This window comes from Physeter macrocephalus, chromosome 8 (assembly GCF_002837175.3).
Source record: "Physeter macrocephalus isolate SW-GA chromosome 8, ASM283717v5, whole genome shotgun sequence".
NCBI lineage: Eukaryota > Metazoa > Chordata > Mammalia > Artiodactyla > Physeteridae > Physeter > Physeter macrocephalus.
The window spans coordinates 55,990,890-56,013,804 of NC_041221.1; positions in this window are offsets into that span (position 1 = coordinate 55,990,890).

Consider the following 22,915-nt stretch of genomic DNA (forward strand, 5'->3'; position numbering starts at 1 on the left):
TTTAGCCTCCATGTGTTTGTATTTTTTACAGATTTTTTTCCTGTAATTGATATCTAGTCTCATAGTGTTGTGGTCACAAAAGATACTTGATATGATTTCAATTTTCTTAAATTTACAAAGGCTTGTTTTTTGACCCAAGATATGATCCATCCTGGAGAATATTCCATGAGCACTTGAGAAGAAAGTGTATTCTGTTGTTTTTGGATGGAATGTCCTATAAATATCAGTTAAGTCTGTCTTGTTTAATGTGTCATTTAAAGCTTGTGTTTCCTTATTTATTTTCATGTTGGATGATCTGTCCATTGGTGAAAGTGGGTTGTTAAAGTCCCCTACTATGATTGTGTTACTGTTGATTTCCCCTTTTATGGCTGTTAACATTTGCCTTATGTACTGAGGTGCTCCTATGTTGGGTGCATAAATATTTACAATTGTTATATCTTCTTCTTGGATTGATCCTCGAGCATTTAATCCATTTAGATTTAAGGTAATTATTGATATGTATGTTCCTATTACCATTTTCTTAATTGTTTTGGGTTTGTTATTGTAGGTCTTTTCCTTCTCCTGTGTTTCCTGCCTAAAGAAGTTCCTTTAGCATGCGTTGTAAAGCTGGTTTGGTGGTGCTGAATTCTCTTAGCTTTTGCTTGTCTGTAAAGGTTTTAATTTCTCCGTCGAATCTGAATGAGATCCTGCTGGGTAGAGAAATCTCGGTTGTAGGTTTTTCCTTTCATCACTTTAAATATATCATGCCACTCCCTTCTGGTTTGCACAGTTTCTACTGAAATATCATCTGTTAACCTTATGGGGATTCCCTTGTATGTTATTTGTTGTTTTTCCCTTGCTGCTTTTAATATTTTTTCTTTGTATTTAATTTTTGATAGTTTGATTAATATGTGTCTTGGCATGTTTCTCCTTGGATTTATCCTGTGTGGGACTCTCTGTGCTTCCTGGACTTGATTGACTATTTCCTTTCCCACATTAGGGAAGTTTTCAACTATAATCTCTTCAAATATTTTCTCAGTCCCTTTCTTTTTCTCTTCTTCTCCTGGGACTCCTGTAATTTGAATGTTGGTATGTTTAATGTTGTCCCGGAGGTCTCTGAGACTGTCCTCAATTATTTTCATTCTTTTTTCTTTATTCTGCTCTGTGGTAGTTATTTCCAGTATTTTATCTTCCAAGTCACTTATCTATTCTTCTCCTTATCTTCTTCTCCTCTGTTATTCTGCTCTTGATTCCTTCCAGAGAATTTTAAATTTCATTTATTGTGTTGTTCATCATTGTCTGTTTGCTCTTTAGTTCTTCTACATCCTTCTTAAACATTTCTTGTATTTTCTCCATTCTATTTCCAAAAGTTTGGATCATTTTTACTATCATTACTCTGAATTCTTTTTCAGGTAGACTGCCTATTTCCTCTTCATTTATTTGGTCTGGTGGGTGTTTACCTTGCTCCTTCATCTGCTGTGTGTTTCTCTGTCTTCTCATTTTGCTTAACTTACTGTGTTTGGGGTCTTCTTTTTGCCGGCTGCAAGTTCATAGTTCCCGTTGTTTTTCACGTCTGCCCCCAGTTGGTTCAATGGGTTGTGTAGGCTTCCTGGTGGAGGGGACTGGATCTTGTCTTTCTGGTGGACAGGACTGTGTCTGGTGGTGTGTCTGTGAATTTATTATGATTTTAGGCAGAGTCTTTGCTAATGGGTGTGGTTGTGTTCCTCTCTTGCTTTTTATTTGGCATAGGGTGTCCAGCACTGTAGCTTCCTGGTCATTGCATGGAGCTGGGTCTTAGCGTTGAGATGGAGATCTCTGGGAGAGTTTTTGCCATTTGATATTACGTGGAGCTGGGAGGTCTCTGGTGGACCAATGTCCTGAACTCGGCTCTCCCAACTCAGAGGCACAGGCCTGACACCAGGTCAGAGCACCAATACCCTGTCAGCCACATGGCCAGTTATGTGGGGAGTTTCTTGCCTTTTGGAAAGTCTGAGGTCTTCTGCCAGTGTTCAGTAGGTGTTCTGTAGGAGTTGTTCCACATGTAGATGTATTTCTGATGTATTTGTGGGTAGGAAGGTGATCTCCTTGTCTTACTCCTCTGCCATCTTGAAGGTCTCCCTCCAAAGGTGTTGCATGCAGTGCCAACTCTCTGGTTTCACCACAGTTTGTATTTTCTTATTCTGGAATTGTGAAGGCTGTTGATTTGAAATGTCAGTGAATGGTGACGTTGACCACAATGAGTGGAAGTATACAAAGTTCTCATTTATTTCAAATATGAAGCGATTGGAATTTTGTTGGCTTTGTTTTTTAGGCTCTTGAATAATAATATTGAATCCTGTCATGGTCAGTAATAACGTATTCATGTCTGACATGGAAAACCCTTTCTGTCAGTCATATCACTTCAGTTTCTAATCTTGAATGCATCTAAAGTGTTAGCATTCGTAGAAAGCAAACATCAGACTTAGTAACCTTTATACTTACAAATATTCTAAGCAAATTTTTTCTGCCTCTAACTTTCCAGGATAGACAATAAAAAGACTGGACATGGAGTCTGAGTATTTATACTAGCACTTTATTCTCTTGGAATATATGTAGGCAAATCAACTCAGAATGATAAAGAGTCTGGGCCCATCTGAAAGAGAGAGAGTGAGTGCTATGTGTGTTTTTGAATGTTTTCCATTTTATATTCTTGGCTGTATTCAGAGATATTTTATATTCCTGACTAAAGTGGGTAATGACTATACAATCCACACACCACTGTCTAATATATGTTTAATTAATATTGTATAAGAGGCTTGCTGTGGTTTTTTATGCAAACAGGACCATAAGCATATCTGTAGGTTTTCTTTTCTTTCTTACTTCTCTCTTTTGGAGTTTTGCTCTCCTGAGGTACAAACTGAGCAACAAAATTACCTTAAAGAGGGTTTATGAATCACAAAGGAGAATTCTTTATGTACCTTGTTTCCATATGAAAGTGGCAACATTTGTGCATAAATGGCTTGCATCATTTTTTTTATGAATTGGGCCTTAAGTGCTCTTGATTGTCCTTGGTATTCAGTTTTTAGTCATTAAGTAGTGTTGAAACAACAGGAGGAAAAAAGGAAACATTTTGTACCTGTGGTACACACTTGGGCAACACAGCTTTAGGAAAATAGCTACACTCTTATCCTTTTATATGTATAAATTATGCAGGGACAAAGACAAGTGTGAATTGATGAAAAGGCAAATAATATATTTCTGAAACATTAATAGTTGAAGCCATACTCAGGATAAAAAAAAAATTGCCTTGACTTTCTTTTTTGATTCGCGTGCACTCTCATATTTTGCCAATCTATATGGCTCTGTTAACAGAATTAGGTTGCTCCGGATGAAGAAAGTAATAATTCTCTTCCTAACTGTAGGGTAATATGTCACCCCTCTTACCACATTACCTAATAGTCACCCCCAATGGCTGAGGAAGAGGGGCATGACATATAAATTATTTTAATTTTTTTTTTTTAGTGCTGTATTATTTTATATTACAGAAAAAGGTGAGAGCTTTGGAACAAGAGGAATATTTCTTTAGGACATTCAAAAAATACATTAGAGAAGAATCTAGAGATTTCTCTATTTCCCTCTCTGTTATGTGCTGAATTTTATCTTTCCCCCATCCCCCTAACCAAATTCATATGTTGATGCTCTAACCCCTAGTACTTTAGAATGTGACTGTATTTGGACATAAGCCCTTTAAAGAGGTAATTCGAATTAACAGAGATCCTATGGGTGGGCTCTAATCCAATATGGTTTGTGTTCACCTAAGAAGAGATTACTACACCAACATGCACAGAAGGAAGATGGGAGCTCAGAAGAAACCAACTCTGCCAACATCTTGTCCTCAGATATCTAGCTACCAGAATTGTGAGAAAACTAATTTCTGTTGTTTAAGCCACCCAGTCCCTGGTGTTTGTTATGGCAGCCCTAGCAAACTAATGTAGTCTCCAATTCCAGGTTATAAGGACGCTGGATATAGATGAGAATAACTTTTCCCCTATCCATTGATGTAATGGAGGGGAATGAGTTCTCAGGGTGGAACTTCCTACCACTGGTATCTATCTAATGCTAAACACACTTCTTTTGAATACTTCCTGAACTCTCAGCTCATATATTGCAGATTCATGGAGCACTTTCTTATTTCTCAAACTATTATCACCAATAATCTTATTTAGATTTATTGTGTAAGGTAAGCTTTATTTCTATTTTTAGATGGTAAAGCAAAGGTGAAAATATACTGTCTGAATTTAGTTAAGGCAGAGATCTCCATGTTTGATATTTACCCCCTAGATTCTGCTGCTTCCATGTTATTGTATGAAACATGGAACTCTTCAAGGGAGGCTGAAGGACTAAATGGTATGTGATACGCACGCAGTAGCTATTTGAGGAAGTAACAAATGTTTTCTCTATCGAGAAGCTCCCAAATAATCAAAAGGAAAATACATTGAAGGGTTTACACAGAACATAATTACAATGATTACATGATCCCATGCCCTGAAGAAATATCTCCTTTGCAGTGGTGTGAGGTCACTTAGATTTTTCACTCTCTGTCCACTCAGGGTCACCTTTTGTGACTATATCACTTCTCTATACTGTTATCACCAAAAGTGTATGTACAGTCAATTCTATTTCTAATTCTTGATCTCACTTTAGAATTATCCTCACAACTAATTCAAGTGAAGATAGCAGTGGGTGGTAAGAGACTGATGTTTTACTCTTTCATCTACAAATAAAATCAGGCAACTGGAATCATGTCACATTACCTACGAAAGGAAGCTCTGATAGTGGGATTTCAAATATTGCAGTAAGCCTGTAGAGGAATTTTTCAGCTCACATCATGGAGATGGCTGCCAGCCTATGACATATGGGGAGCAGCTATTGTGTACCCAACACTGGACTAGTAACATATATAGTAATATAGTGCCCTCTAAATTGTTGTCAAATTTTGCCAAATGGAAAAAGTAAAGAAAAATGCACAAGTCCAGGAAGATAAATAACATGAATACTAACTACTGAATTTTAATAAGAATGTGATTAAAATCCAGTAAGACTCATCAGCAAAGGGTGAATTTTCACTAGAGATTTTGGAAATTCGAGGTATGATAAATAGAAAACAATGGAAGTAAGACAATATCTTGGATGTAGCAAAGATGTTTTACTTAAAGATGGTAGTTAAGATTCCATGACACATCTTTTATACATGTCCTAAATAATAGCTCATGTGTGGGAACTGAGTTTTGCTGTTCTCTTATGAAATCAATCAGAAACTAAGCCTTCTGCTCTATCTTACAACTAATATTAATCATATAAGCATTTTCATTATCTCTATTTTGCATTCACAATTTGGTTTTGTTGAATGCTAAATTGAATACTAATCCCTCATACTAAATTTATACTTTCAGACATCCCATGGGATCTGAGACCAGAGCAATAGTAATAGTAATAATAACAATAAAAACAAAAAGTGGTAATAGCTTACCTGTACAGAGCACTTACTATGGGGCTAGTGCTATACTATGAATGCGTTCTCTTTTTTCATTGTCATAAATTCTGTTATTATTCTTGCTTTACTTATTAGCACAATTGAGGATTATATAAGAAATTTCTCAAAGTCACACAACTAAAAAGAAGCAGAACCATGATTTGAACTGGATTATTTAATTCCAGATAGAATGCGTTGTCTCATTCCACAGAATGAGGCAATAGAAGAGGTTTGGGGAATAACAACAGTACATGGCAAAAGCATTAGCTTATAAAATTAATGAAATAAATTAGTCGTAACATAGATAACAATACCAGTTAATTAATCCAAATGCTCTGTGTAATTAGTTGATGAAGATTGAGGGCCTCTGCTGAATTTCCCACACCCCATGTTGCTATCAAATTCAGTTCCATTTTGTTCTTTCAAGTTGACAACAAATAGATCTGCTAGACTTTAATAGTTGTTTTAGGAGGAGTCTTTTTTTTCATAGATAATTTTAATTGATATGCTTTCTATTAAAATGCCAATTAAACTTGATTTTCGTCTTTTATTATTTAAAATAGGTACTGAATAATTTTGTGGCAGATATAAAACCGCAAACCTTTAATGAAGTAAATTGCTTATGGAGATCCTGCTTAATTAGTTCAGTCACTAGCTGTTACTCCTAATTTGATAACTAAATTTCCTGCATTTGTAAAATATCACATTTGGTACGAATTTAACCCTGACAGCCACTAGTTTAATATCCCATGGCTACATTGGTTCTGTAAATATTTCTTTCACGCACATTTTAATTTCCATATGTACCACATTACTATTTTTCTGTCAATTTATGGTTTATTCAAAAATGATCTTTTGCTACATTTTTTTTTTTTTCTTTTTTTTTTGCAGTACGGGGCCCTCTCACTGCTGTGGCCTCTCCCGTTGCGGAGCACAGGCTCCAGACGCGCAGGCCCAGAGGCCATGGCCCACAGGCCCAGCCGCTCCGCGGCATGTGGGATCCTCCCGGACCGGGGCACAAACCCGTGTCCCCTGCATCGGCAGGCGGACTCCCCACCACTGCGCCACCAGAGAAGCCCACTACATAATTTTTTAATTAAATAAAATTGCTTGTTTGTTATTGAGTTTGTTATTTTGGTCTTTATCTTGCAGTCAAAAATCTTATAAAAATCTCATTTTTTTCAAGAAACCCTCTGGGATGTTCACAACATCCTTGCTAAGCCCGAGTTTCTGTCTACCTACTTGATTTCTTTTCAACATGACCTCCTACAGTCTGTCTTTTTTGTAAGCTAGATTCAAATCTGAGCCTACAAACTCCTCTCCAACACTCACTCATTCTTTTCTCTAGTTCAGTTTTGCTTTATTGGGTAATGAGGCAATAAACTCATACTCTAGGTCTAAAATGTAGAAGAGCTACATTAGGTTAAAAGCAATTCATATTAAGAAATGTAGAATTACTCATGTTTTTTTTTTTGCTTTTTGAATTTCATCAGCAGCATAGGGAATAAAGAGATTACTTTTCAAAATTTAAAATAATTTTTTTCCTTTGTGAAAAGACAAACAAGGGCTTAAGGATAATATCTTGACTTTTTAAAGAACATAATTAAGAGTTCTAAGGACATTCTTTTTAACAAAAACCAAATATAATTCTATTATTCATCCTCCTTTTCAAAAAAGAATTAGACATCATGTAATACATGTATGAAATTTGAGTATTAAATTATTACTGAAAAAGAAAGTCTCTGGATGATATTACTTGTGACAAAGAACATGGATTTGGGGGGAAAATATTATAATGGAATAGATTCTTAATTAGAATAATTATTGCTTAAAGGATATTATGATGGTCCACATAGAATATGAAGACTAAAATCTAAATAAACTTGCACAATTGTATTTAATTATAGTTTCCTAAAGGTGCATACATTGGACAACTTCATGATATGTGATGTATATGTTAAGGAATATCAAAGGGTATAGAAAAAAGAAAAGATCAGGATTATAGCTTCGGCGGATTCTGCAAGTGCTCACCAGTAGTTGTGGTCTAGTTTTCCTTTGGGTATGTGACCAGACTACATTTCCCAGTTTCCCTGGCATGTAAGAGGAGCCCAGTGACTGGTCCATATTAATGGGCTTAGGTGGCAGTGATGGGTATCATTTCTGGTATGTGATTATTAAGAACCTTATTCTCTCTCCTCATCTAAGGGCCTTATGCATAGGACTTAGTGAATACCCATGACACCTTTTCAGGGGGTGGCAGAGGCACGAGACAGAAGGAACTGTTTCTGCCCAACTGTGTGATGCAAAGAATGAACCCCCTCCAACGCAGCCCCTACCCACCCCTGCTCCTATTGACCGGCATTGACTGTGATGTGAATGAGAAATTACTTATATTAAAGTTTGTCATTTGGATATTATTTATTGTAGCATTTATCTTACAGTAGCAAATTTATAGGAAGTGGATTGCAAAGACCAGTCAGTAACAAACAGACCATACAAAGTGAGTATACACACCTAAGGTTAAATGAAGCAAGTACACAGAAGAGTGAAAAGCAAAACAAAAGAGGAAAACAGACACCACAGAATATGGAAATACAAAGACATTACCAATGTAACCAATGTATGCTGTCACTTGAAAAACACTTGCAGACAGTAACTTGGAGCTAATGTCAAAAGCCAAAGTTACTTATACTACAAATATACTATAAAATTCACTGTAAAAATTACGTTTAAAGAGCTAACATAAAGAACATGTAAATTCTATGTATTTTTCTCTTCTTACTTTTCCTAATAATTTTGTCTATTAACACTTCAGAGCCTCAAATAACTGAGTACACTTAAGTTCAGATTACAGTAAAAAATACTTTTTTATTGCTACCCACCTACTTGGCACTACTCCTTTCCTTCATCCATTTCCCAGATAAACTTAGTAAAAAAAAAAAAAAAAAAAAAAATTGTGGTTAAAAACTTAAGACATTGTAAGAAAAATAGAGTTATAAAAATAGAAAGAGGAGAAAAACATTTTTAAGCCATATTTTTACATTCAGAAAAATAAAATAAAGAAGGTCACACTTTAGGTATTGCCACCAACGTATCTGCAAATCTGACTTTAGGATTAATCAATGTGTGATTGTTTTCACTTCCCTTTCTGTCTGGGATCTTCCTCTCCACAACTCAACAAGCCCCTGTAAATATGTTTGCTTTGTTTTAGTTACTAATGTTAGGAGAGATATTCGCTCTTTTTTTTTGCTTTTTTTGTTGTTGTTGTTTGTTTCTCTGTAAAAATGATCAATGCTCTTCTAATTACCTGATACCTGCTTCCTACCTGTTTGTCTTGATTCCCATTTTCCCACTAGGGTCCCAGAACAGAAAGTAACTTGAATGTTTGAAATGGAGTGGGAGGGTCAGGCACAATTGTAGGTAGGTTTCATTTCTAAACCCCATTCCATCAAACCCAGGGTTTAACTTTGCCTATATAACTGTGTGCTTCCCTTCCTTCTTACAGAGTACCCTAAAGCAGAGATTGAAAGCCCAGACTTTCTTTCCTGCATCTTCCATTATGCATTCCAAGGATGTTTGCTTTACCTAAAGTTTCTCTTCTTAACCTCTAGACTTAAGCTTTTGATTCTTAATCCCCATAATTTTGAAAATGAAATACTTAAGACTGATTGAAGAATAAAACATATATGGGAATGAGTTCCAATGTGTTAGCACACACAATGTCAGGAGTGGCAATAATCATAGACTAAGTAAATATTGATTCTAAATTAAGACGTGCTAGATTAATATGTTCATGCTTTTTATTGTTTTGTGGGTGTTTTTAAATTACAGAAATAGTTTGTCAAAATTTAAGAAAAGAATTTTTATAAGAAGAGTCTTCTTTAATGAACGTTATTTGTTCATTAAAGAAGACACTTCTTATAAAAATTATGAACAATTAATAAAATGTTAATTTGATATTTTGTTTATGTCCTTTCTGTTAGGTATTTCCCACCAATGTGGATGTGTCTTTAAAATTGGACCAGGAGGGCTTCCCTGGTGGCGCAGTGGTTGAGAGTCCGCCTTCCGATGCAGGGGACACGGGTTCGTGCCCCGGTCCGGGAAGATCCCACATACCGCGGAGCGGCTGGGCCCGTGAGCCATGGCCGCTGAGCCTGCACGTCCGGAGCCTGTGCTCCGCAGCGGGAGAGGCCACAACAGTGAGAGGCCCGCGTACCGAGCAAACAAACAAACAAACAAAAAAATTGGACCAGGAAATTTGTACCTAGAACATTTGATTCAACATTATATTTGGACCTGGCAGTCAAAGCAATAGGAATAAAATATGGTAGAAGCTTTTATTTGGCCAATTTGAACAAAGACAAAATGGAAATAGTTGGATTCATCATAATTATGAAATAGCTAGTCCATGTACAAAAAACCCCGAAGATACTATTCTTTCATCATCTTACCTTCTGACTTGGAAGTGCTATTCCTAGTCACTCTAAACTTAAAAAATTGAAGGATGTAATTACTTAATTTTCCATTTTGATTCTATGTCACTTATCTACCTACAAAAACAAAAGTATGCTTATCCCACATTAGTATAGAGGTATAATGGACAATGGACAAGATTTGCAGCACGTGTTGTCATGCATAGCTTATAAGTAGCAAATTCTATTTAATTATTATAAATATGACTCCTTTAAGTTCAAATTGCACAGTATCCTTATCTAATCTGTTTAAGAGAAAAGCATAGTAAAGTTTTCTTCCAGGGTTAGGAGTGAAGTTTCCAGAGGAATAAATTTTACATACTCCTTTGTTCCACGTTCTCTAACATCATAATAACTAAAATTCATGTGAAACTAAAATGAGACCAAAATAAGAAAAAGGAGAAAGAAAATATACCAAAAATACTGATTAGGTAATGAAATATTCATAATTAAAACAAAGATGTTTTTCCTCCTGAATTAGTTTAGCTGCTTATTTATCTCCACCTTTCACTTGGCTTTTAAAGTAAATATTGAAATAGTCCTAATATAATATAAATTTGTCATTTATTTTTCTTAATCTAACTCCAAACTGAGGGAAATTTTCAAAATTACTTGGCACGCATTGTTGGTAACGAAGATGCCAGAATATCAAAACAAGAATTCAACTCTGATTTTTCTTATAAAGCAAAGACTTTGGCAACCTTTGCATATTACTTTTGTTCCTGACCACTTCATTCTTAAAGATCGATCCTTTCGTGAAACCGTCTTCCTTCCACAATCACATCAGGATGACCACCCTCTAATACCACTGAAACACCTTTAGATTCAGAATGATAGATTGTGCCAGGAAATATATTCATCGTGCACATGTCAATCATTTGTAAAAAGAAAGGACTAACATCTCTAACTTAGAAAGTAAAGTTTTTATCATAAAAGCAATACATGTATATAGGTGTTCAGTTATAGATTCCCCCTCAAAATACTAAATAAATAAAAACCAGGATTATTAATAAGCATACAAGGAGGGAAATGAATTATATTATCAAATTGACTTCTTCATGGACAGCAGTGAGACCAAGTCACAGTAATAGAAAAAAGGGAAAATATTATACATGTGATTGAGGAAGGAAAGGGATTTTGATTATATTAATTAACAGTGTTTGCCTTAGGAAAAGAGTTTAAGATTTAAAAGAAATAACAAAAACATAACTAACAATTCTTAGCATTTAACGTACCATCTCTGTGGTAACACTCTGAAAGTTATGTGTGAAACAGTCATAATTTGGTATCATGACCACCGCTTGTCAGAGTCTATTCCAAGATCAGCCACTTACACCTGGTTTACATAACAGAAAAAAGATTCATCTTGGGTGTTTCTTGCCCCTGGTGTTGTGTTTCCTTTTCTTAGAGATGTATCTCCTTCTCAGTCAGTAGATTGACTTTATTAAAACGATGAGTATTCAGTAGACCTCTTATTTTAATGCAAGTATTAGAAACTCAAAATATACATTACAAATAATTAAAACCATCTAATGATGATTTTAAGGTCAAATTATTTGAGAACTAAATACAGACCTAGAATTTTTTTTAAATGATTATCACAATTATAATTTCTTCACATTTCTGCATGACTATTTTTTCAAGAAATCTCCCAGATTTATGAACTCTATGTGCAAAGGTAATAGCACCAGACTATATGATTTAGATAAAAACACCTACATAATTTACATTAAAATACTTAAAGTATTTTTTTAAGTTAATGCTAGTGCAAACTATTGATAGTTGACTTACTACATAAAAAACAAAATCAAGTCAAAATACCAGTGTACCAGATTTTTTATTATGTTCTCTACTGGATGAATATTATCAACATGCTATCATGTTTCCAACCGCAAAGCCCACACAGAATTAAAATGCTACAAACATAGCACAAAGTAGCCTATTGTAATTCAAAATTTCACATAATATATATTATGGGCTAAATATCTTGTCATTTTATTTAAATGAGAAAATGTTCATTGTGATTTTAAGAAGAAAGTATGCATAAAAACAAAGTATAAAAAGATATATACAATGATATGTTAAGAATCATTATTTTGGGGATACATGATTACGGGTAATATTTGTTTTTGTCTTTGTTTCTTTGTATTTCAACATCAGTGTTTGTCACATTTTGGGGACGGATCTCCTTGAGGAAACACTGGAAAGCACAGCATGTCAAGATGTCAAATGAATGTTTAAAAAGATAGTGGAGAATTTGACAACATATGAATGAGGTCCAGTGACCTTTCTGGGGCAATCAGGCCTCTTTTGCCATGTACTGCAGAATTTAAGTTGTGCTGCAAAGCTGAAGAGAAGATGGAATCAGGGAATGCTCAAAGTGTAAAAGCAGAGTGAGGAAATGAGCTCCATGAGAGAAACTATGAGGTTTACGTGAATGAACTTATGTAACAGGGTTCCATCTAAAGGGCTATGAATATGCCAGAGTGAAAATGTTTAATAACATTACACTTTCACATGAGAAGGCTATACCTTGAGGATTTTGTTGTGGTGGTGGTGGTGGTGGTGATTGTTTTGCCCTGTTTTACTGATTTTATTTGTTTTTCTCCGTACGTGGTACAAAGGAATATATCACACTTGAACCTGTACATGTTCTTAATGGAGTCAAATGTGGTAGAGACAGAAGGGCAAGGTGAGATCCAATACTTAATTTCTTAAATTATGTAAGCAATTGTGCAAGTATTTGATAGAGTAAATCAACAAAATCACAACTGGGAATTACAGACCATGTTTCCTTATTTCAACAAAAATTTTGTACAGATTTTACTATAAAATAAAAATTAGAAGATAATATTAGCAGAAAGGACTTACATTTCAGTAATATATTTTGTTTTCCATAAGAAAAATCTAACTTAAAATTTTAACAGTATTAATAAGTTATTTATAAAGTGAACTTAGGGCTTTAGTGAACACCATTTCCTTGCAGCATCTGTTTTAGAGGAAGAAATCAAATATTTAGTGCAAAAATACTTTTAAATATGCATACTTTATGTATATTTAAAAAATTGTCAGCCATGTGTAAACTACTTCAACATACAATGACCACGACAAGACTTAAGGTAAATTGTTGGTACAGAGGAAAGGCTACTTTGAGTTCTGCAAATATGTACCGTGTGTCTGGGCTCAACTTTTGATCTAGTTTTTCTATACAAGTTGTATTTAACATCTTTGATCTCCAAGTTAGTGATCTAATCTGCTGTATAACTGAGCTTTTATTGATCTGTTCTCATGCTAAGCAAATCAAGTCTCACTTTTATGGGGTAGATTGAAAAAGATAGTAAAACTGCCTCTGAGACAGCAGTTTAAATCTGTGCAATAACAGTGAAAGCAAGAGATAAGACTTTTATTACACTGCCAAACTTCACATGAACTCAAAGTGTCATTAAATAGGTATGTGTCATTTACCACGGATATTTATTTTACTAGAGAGCATGGTTACCACCCATTTGGAAGCAATGCAGTTTATTTTCTAGCATCATAGAATATATTACTTGTCCAGGTACCTGCAATGATGGTGACATTAGGTGCATAACATAGCATCCTTTTTGAATAAATTATTTATTCTGATTGAGCACTGTCTGCATCTCCTTGTTTCTTTCCTTCTGGTATAGTATCAAGAGCAACAGAGACGAGGTTTATGCTGGGTTGCCTTTGTAATGTTTGATTTTTAAAGCCATGTTCATGGACTAAAAAGCCAATAATATGATTTGACTATCTTCATTTGTCTCCTATAGCAGTACTCCTGCTGTTCCGAGTGATATTTTTTTTTCACAAAAATGAAAGAAGGGGGGCTTCCCTGGTGGCACAGTGGTTGAGAGTCCGCCTGCCGATGCAGGGGACGCAGGTTCGTGCCCCGGTCCGGGAGGATCCCGCATGCCGCGGAGCAGCTGGGCCCGTGAGCCATGGCCGCTGAGCCTGCGCGTCCGGAGCCTGTGCTCCACAGAGCGAGAGGCCACAACGGTGAGAGGCCCGCATACCGCAAAAAAAAAAAAAAAAAAGAAAGAAGGGGATGCAAAAATTGAAGCTCAACTAACTAATATTGATAGATTGTCACTTGCACTCTAAAGGACACTTTTTCTGCTGGAGCTGAAACTAAGAATTCAGAAAACATGGATGCAGAAATGGTGGTAGTTTGAAGATATGAGGGACTGTAATAATAGCACCAAAGACATATTTGTATAGAATTTCATGTCTCTACTTATGAGTGTACTCAAAAAATTTTAATGCAATAGTAACAAACAATAAATACATCATCATAAAGCAGTTACCTGTTATTGCATGGTGTACAGCATATTTGGAAAACTTCTGAAAAGAAGAAAACTTTTACCATAATTCCAAAATTCAGAGAAAATCTCCATTAGAAACTTTATGTTTTAATTTCTGTTATTTTCTACAGATTTTTAAAAATTATTGGATTGATAAAAATATTAAATACTTACCTTACTTTTCCAGTTTAATATTTACTTCTTTAAATTTATAGGTTTTTAAAGGCTTTATAAATACCCTGTCATATGGACACTGTAATTTACTTTATCATTCATTCAGTGTTGACCATTACATTTTTTTCAAGTTAAATACTGCTACAAAAACATTGTTGTGTCAAAATCTTTAACTGCAAAAATTTTTAACCTTGACTTAGATTTTCAGAAATGAAATTACTGGATTGAAGAGTATAAACATTTTGATATATTTTGCCAAATTGCTTTCCAGAAAAGTAATGTCAATTGTTAATACCTTTGGTCTTTTGTGAGAGCCCATCTGACTCTACCTTCCTTGCATCACATAATTTGTTAAGCCTTTCCTGTTTGATAAACAAAGGAAAGTATTTCCTTTTAAGTTAACATTTTTCATTAATAAGAAGCTGAATATATTTCATATGTTTGTTACCTATTTTTATTTCATTTTGTGAATTATATTGGTGTCTACTTGAATCTCCATGTCTCCTTATCTATTTTTAGTACTTCTTTTTTAGTACTCTTATTTTAAGAAATTTTATTGTATTATCCAATTTGTTTTCTATTGTCATGTTTACTATTAATTTTAGCACTGTTTTCATTTGGTAACCAGGAGTTTAAATATCTATATTTGTAATGAACAATATATTTCCCTCTGTTTCAACATATTCAAGCTCAGCAAGTATTTTTCCATCCAAAAAGCAGTGGATATTATGCTTTATTCTTCTAGCTTTTATGCTTTATTTTTTTCATTCTTAAGTTCTTTGATGCAATTTCAGTTTCTTTTGTTGTATTATATGAGGTATGGATTCCAAATTACTTTGGATATTTAAAGAGCTGGTGAATTCCCTGGTGCTACTTATTAAATAAGAGTATTAACAGTAACTTAATTATAACATAGTTATAACTGTAGTAGACATACTATTTGTATACCACTTTTCCATTTGCTACTGCACCAAAAAATATCCATTGCTTCAGGGTCTTCAAAATCCTCATTTTTAAAGCTTGTAAGGTATTCCTTGTAAATGTAAAGGATGCATAAGAATTTAACAGAAACACATACCTGGACCTTTACATTGCTTTTCATTTTTCAGCGTTATGAAAAATGTTGATGTTAACAGCTTTTTAAATGTACCTTTTCCTAATTTTGTATTAGATTCATACAGTATATTCCCAGAGGTGGTATGACAAAAATAATGTGAACTTTTAAAATATTTGAAACATATTGACAAATATCCTTGCAAAATGGTATGTATAACAAAAAATGTCATGGACTATGTAAGAAAGTAACAGTTTCACTGTATTTTCCCTTTTTCTTTTCAGGTTGATTGGATGGGTGAAACCTCATGATTCCTTTTATTGTCTTCCCTCAAGCACTAATGAAGGTTATAATTTTTTGCACACTTTTTTGGGTCATATTTGCTAGTTACATTTTTTTTCATGTGTAAAATGTATGTGTTGTTCATTTACTGATCTAAGACTTTTAGTGATTATTGTTTTTAGGTCTTTTAAAATTATATATTTAATTATTTATGTAATTTAGCTATTAACTCAAGCTTGTAATGATTGTTGTACATATCTCCCTTTCTGTTTTGATTCATTCATATAGATGTGTTTATTTTTGCATTACTAAATATGTTTACCATTCTTTTAAATAGACTATGTCATATCTTCCAAAAATATTTAATACATATTCACTTCTATTTCACCTGTTTTTCATAGCTTGGTTTTTTAATTACTATCTTAAAATATTTTTTACTGTTGTTAAAAATAAAGGTCAGTTATTAAACAAATTTTTGACTTCACTAAGATTCAAAATTTTTCAAAGTTCTTTGATATAAAAATAATCATTTTATTTGATCTTTGCTGTTAATTGGAGGGCAACAAGTGCTGAACACCCTAATTCAGAAAAACAATAGTTTTAGTTCAAAACTATTTTGGTACACAAATCAATGTAGCTTAAAATTTAAAAAATAATTTATAGCTCATATAACTAGAGAGTTCAAAGAGATGAACTTGAATCCGTAGCTGGATCAACATTTAAATAAGGTTACTCTCAGGCTCTTGTGTGACTTCGGGGCTCTGAGTTTCTCTTGCTATATCCCCAAGCCATACAGCCACCCTAGACTAAATGACAGTGTCCTAGAGGAACACGGCTTCCCTGTAGGGAAAACTGAGTAGAAGTCCCTACCCCTGTGATAGAGAAAGAAGACCAAGGGATGGGACAGTTCTGATGAGGAAGGGATATAGAATCCACAAAATAAAGGAAGTCTACTTCCTCCCAACACCTCAAGTCATGCATCACTGCATTTCTTCAAGACTGAGTTAAATTAGTATAATTACTTATTTTGTCTCAGGCTGGTGACAAAATCATTGGTAAGTTCTACCACACTGACATGTCATAGGAAATAGACTTCAAATTCGAGGTTCAATTTTAAGGTTGTTTGAGCAAAAGTAGTTTTCAAAATAATTTTGTGGTGTTTCTCCTTATATGACATTTCTGTTTGCCACTAAATTTATAGTGCTTTACTATGTCAGAAATATTGTACTCTACTTTGAAAGTTCAAGAAAAGAAGGTTTGCCAACGTAGCTTGTAGTTCATCAGCACTGTCTATAATGTAAGTTATAAGGACTTGAAATGGGTCTCACTTGTATAGTCAAAAACATCTGCCAAGTAAGCCAACCTAAATAAGTTCTTCCCTATCAAAGAATGACTTCTTTCCTCTCAAAAAAACCTTCAAATTTAAAGTAATTTTATGCGTTAATATACGACATTTGTTTTTCTCTTTCTGACTTACTTCACTCTGTACAACAGTGTCTAGATCCATCCACGTCTCTACAAATGACCGAATTTCATTCCTTTTTATGGCTGAGTAATATTCCATTGTATATATTACCACATCTTCTTTATCCATTAACACATATATGTGGAACCTAGGAAAATGGTACAGATGAACTGGTTTGCAGAGCAGAAATAGAGACACAGATGTAGAGAACAAATGTATGGACACCAAGGGGGGAAAGTGGTGGGGTGGGGTGGTGGTGGTGGGATGAACTGGGAGATTGGGTAAATAAAAATAAAGTAATTTTAGACTTAGTTTTGTAAAGAAAATAATCTTCTGTTAATATAAAATAATACTGAATTGAATTTTTTATTTGATTAACCTAGTGTATATACAACCAAAGAAAATGAGGAGCTGGACAAAGTGGAGAATAGTAGTTGCTATAAGAAATGAAACTATCAATTACTCCATAACCTTCCTGCTTCAAAATATCAAAGAATGCCAGAAATGCTGAAGTAGATGGCGTCATTTGACAGAGGTATTGCTTTGGTATTGTTACCCATTGTAAAAGTGTCTATAGTTCTCTCCACCTCCCATAAAGAAAAAAAGTCTATCGTCTCCCCACCCTCTGAATCTGGATTAGCCATGAAACTTGTTTGGGCCAAGGGGATTAGCCAAGCAAACAGAGGTTTGAAAAGCACTCGCCCACTGGGCCCTTTACTTTTGCTCTTTGCACTCGGCTGCTAAGTAAGCTCTATCTAGCCTGCTGGATAATGAGAGAGCCATGGTCCAGGTATCCCTGTCGCCCCAGACAGTAGCTGGACTGCTGCCAGACCTGTACGTCTTAGACTGCCTCAGCGCTGGCCAAGCCCTAGATGAGCTGCCAGCCGACTGGACGCTTGAGAAAGCTCAGCTGAGATGCGCTGAGTCCAGCCGGGACCAACAGAACCGCCCAGTGGTCTTTGTAGATTCATGAGCAATAATACATGTCAGAGGTTTTAAACACCTACGTTTTGGGTGATCTGTTCTGTACTATGAGATAACCGATAGAACCCACCCTAAGGAGCAAACCAGGGAGATTGTTTCAAGGGGACCTGATAGGACTTTTCAATCTAAAGGTACTTCTTTTGCTCAATTTGTGAATTAGCAACCTTGCACAAAACTCCAGGAGAAGATTCTTTAATAGAATAAATCCCGTTTCAGCCTTTATTAGTAAAGTCTTCTTTTTCCACAAAAATAATCCACACTTTCCCATGGCTAGAGCTAAATTTCTTTTTCTTTTGGATTTCCAACTTTTACTTGTCTTACAAGCAGCAATGAAAATTTTGGTTCCTCTGTGTTTAGTAATGAAAATTAAAGACGTATAAGTTTAGTTTCATTTTTTTCTCTGACTTCTTCCAACTTAAGTTATCCCACTTTAAAGATATACCCAAGGTCAATAATTATTACAAGGTATGTTTTCTTTTATTCTTATAGCAGAAAAGTATTCTAAATATCAAAACAAAGGGACAGTGGTTGTGTATTACCTGACTGTATACATTAGAGTTTCATGTTATCTCATATTTCTTTGGAAGGTAGCAGTAATACCTTATTTGTATAATGTGACATGAATTATTTTTAAAAGACAATTTTCTAAGTAACAAGAAGTGTATTTAAGGGAAAAGAATTCCTTCTTCTTTTATTTTTCAACAGCCAGTTTACAGATGCCATAACATTCAGCCATGGGCCACAGGTAATAAAGCAATACTAGAGGTGTATTATTAAATGAAACGTTGAAAATAAGTTTTAAATAACTTCCATCACAGAAAATTAAGGATAATTGAATTTAATATCAATTGTTCTTGTATATTAATCTCACCTATTATGTTTTTAAAATATATTTCCAAATAGCAAATCATCCTTAAAAATCTAGAAGAGGTTTTCCTGACTCATAACAAATGATTTTTAAAAATAGTTCACATACCATTTATTAGTATCTTAATTATTATTGCTCCTATATTATGTTTTTAAGATAGATTTTTATGATTTTAAAATAGAGACACACAAATATGTATATATACATGCATGCATGTACGTAAACGTATACATATTATATATACATATATAATACATTACATTACAATATATGTATTGTATAATATAGGTTTCCACTTCTGGATCCACTTTTTTTCAGATGTGTCTATTTTCTTTAGAATTTCCTCCTTCTCTTTCTAACACTTTGAGTTCAACATTTTAGTTCACTATTTTCTTTCTTTTCCACTAGTGAAAATATTGTTGCCTGTGAGTTTATCTCTTCAGTACAGGAGAGCATATTTTATTCAACCTATCTGCTAGAAAGAAATATTTTAATCAGCCCATCTGCAAAATGAGCACATATTTTTTTCCTTTCTTGTCAGGAATATCATTAGGCTTTTATTTTTAAATTGCAGTATTTATTGTTGATTTTCAAACTTTAAAAAATCTTTCCCCTACTTGCTTATGCTCTTTGGTAGCTGGGTCATTCCTTTATTTGGGGATACATTCTGCATTGTTTCTTATTACCAACAGTACGAACACATGAGCTAGAAACAATGGCAACACTACTGTGCACTAGCATCTTGGCTTATATTGGGTAATTTAATAACTGCTGTCTCACCTGGCAGAGAGCAGAACACTGAAAGAATGGGGAGGAAGAAACATAAATTTTGAAAGGGTGAGAAAAACAATGTTTACAGAATATGAGTGTTTGGTAAAGACATACTACATATCTATGAAATATACGAGGCATGAGGCAACTGTATCTAAGAGGAGAAAAAAGAAGAAAAGCGAGGCGGGTACTAATGACTAAGTTCACCTGCTTTAGAATTTCACATAGCCAATAAACCTGTATCCTAGGTTATGCTATAAGGGAGCTGTGGTAGGAAATGATTTGTCAACTATAGAATATCCTGCAGAAGTCTGGCTCGATGAAAGGATAAATAGGATTATATTAATATATTAAAAATTAATAAAATTAAGAATTTATTTTATGCATTTACTCATTTATATATTCTCATATCAACATGCATACATTAAAATAGTCAACAAAGTTTTATCTCTCAAGAGTAAGACCTCTGAAAGTGACTTATCTGGGTATCCAAAGGGTTAGGGAAAACATTTCCAACTGTTTAATGTACAAATTATCCTTTGTTCCTGCCTGCTGCTGTTGGATAGCCAGTAAAAGCGTATGGAAACACTAAATCTAGTTACTTTTATTAATCAATCATAAAGCACTTTCAGTGTTTCTGAAATTGACAAAGCACTTATAGGTTACAAACCTAATTGGCTTTTTCACACTTTTTAAAGCAAATATTACATTGTGTATCTTAAACCCCTATAAGCAGTCCATCTCCTGTAATCACTGAAATCACAATGCATTGTTGTGGCATAATAGGCAGCACAATTTAAGAGAAAAATGAAAATAATTTATTTCAATGGTGAAATGGAATTTCAGGTTTACAAAGATCAAGGAAAGTGGCAGATTTTAAAGTTTACAATAATGCAGTAGTTAGACCAATATAGTAATTTTAATTTTAAGGATACTTTAAGGCCCTTAATGAATTAATTTGCAAATCATTCCTATGAAGTATAGAAGTCTTATCTCTATTTCAAAGGGGGTGATAGAATACAATTATTTCTAAATAAGACTTAACTTTGGAATTTTCTCAAAATTCAGCACATTTATTTCTCTACACAATTACTTAGTGACAATTTTTCACCATCTCTAGCAAAGAGGTACATCAAGAGTTATGAGATTCAGAGGGATCAATAATCTGTACAGGAAGCACTGATAAATCAAAGAAGAGATGATTATCAATTCATCCATCCATTCATCTCTCCACTCATATAATAAGAAGATTAGAATTTAAGATTAACAGCCTATGAGTTGATATAACAAATATCAAGGCAATTTTGAGCAAATACCAAAGCAATCTTTCCACGTTTTGCCTGATTTGTGAGTAAATTGCCAATAATTCCTGCTGAATGATTTCATTTTGATAATAGCCAACCCATATTCTTCATTCTAAGTGCCACAGATCCTATTCCCCAAATCGTACAGTCTTTCTGCTCTCCTCCATTGTTCCTTGATACATCATCTCTCCTTCCTCTAGCACTTGCAGCTTAAATCATCTTCCTAAAACCAATCATGCCACTTTCCTGTTAAAAAGCTTCTGTACTAAATGTCTTAATTTAGCCTTGCAGCCATCATCTGGCCATATACATTATAATATACTGTATTTTCCTATATACTTCACTAATCTCATTTGAATAGTTTTTTTTTTAATGAAGTGAAATTTGAAAAAGTAAAATGCACAGATCTTAATATACTCTTCAGGTCTTCACTAATATTCACACTTGGATAACCAACACCTGAATCTAAATATAAAAAAGCACATGACAGAATTTTTCTTAGGACCACCCTCCATAGACCCTATTCTGATTTCACCATTGTTAGTTTTGCCTCTTCTATTTTTTTTTTTTTTTTTTGCGGTACGCGGGCCTCTCACCGTTGCGGCCTCTCCCGTTGCGGAGCACAGGCTCCGGACGCGCAGGCTCAGCGGCCATGGCTCACGGGCCCAGCTGCTCCGCAGCATGTGGGATCTTCCCGGACCGGGGCACGAACCCATGTACCCTGCATCGACAGGCGGATTCTCAACCACTGCGCCACCAGGGAAGCCCAGTTTTGCCTATTCTTGAAATTAGTATAAATGAAATCAAACAGTGTACATTTTGGAATTTGTCTCCTTTCAATAACCATAAATATTTTTGTACAAATCTTTTTCTTGATATATGTTTTTATATTTCTTTGGTAAACAAATAGGAGTGAATTGCTGGGCCATTAAGTATTTTAAACTTTATAAGAAACAGACAAAAATGTTTTTCAAAGTACCAATTTATACAACCACAAGCAATGAACAAGATTTTCAGTTCCACATGCTTTGGTGTTGGCAGTCTTGCTTAATTTTGGTGTTGGCAGTCTTGCTTAATTTTGGTGTTGGCAGTCTTGCTTAATTTTTAAATTTTAGCCATATAGTTGTTGCATACTGTCGCATTCTGGTTTGAATTTTTCATCTTCTGAATTTTAATATGTTGAATATCTTTTCAAAATTGTAAAACACATTCTTAGTTTGTGAGTCATGCAAAAACAGTTTTCATACCATATTTGGTCTGTAGGCCTTAGTTTACTGACACGTGGTCTAGTCTTTGATCCATTTCTATTGAGTTGTCTTTTTATTATTAATTTGAATTCCTTATATATTCTAGATATTAGTCTTCTAATTTCAGATATAGGTGAACTGAGAAAGGTATCAAACTTTCACAATTTACTGCAACTTCTTTCATGGTCTGCCATATGCTCTTAGCAATTACATTTGTGCTTGAAAAGAAAGTGTATTCTGTATTTAGGGGTGTAATATTTTATAAACAATAGTTGTGTTAGGTTGGTTGATACTGTTGTTCAAATTTCCTATATTCTTGATTCTTTTGTTTAAAAAAAAGGTTTAGGGCTTCCCTGGTGGCGCAGTGGTTGCGCGTCCGCCTGCCGATGCAGGGGAACCGGGTTCGCGCCCCGGTTTGGGAGGATCCCACATGCCGCGGAGCGGCTGGGCCCGTGAGCCATGGCCGCTGAGCCTGCGC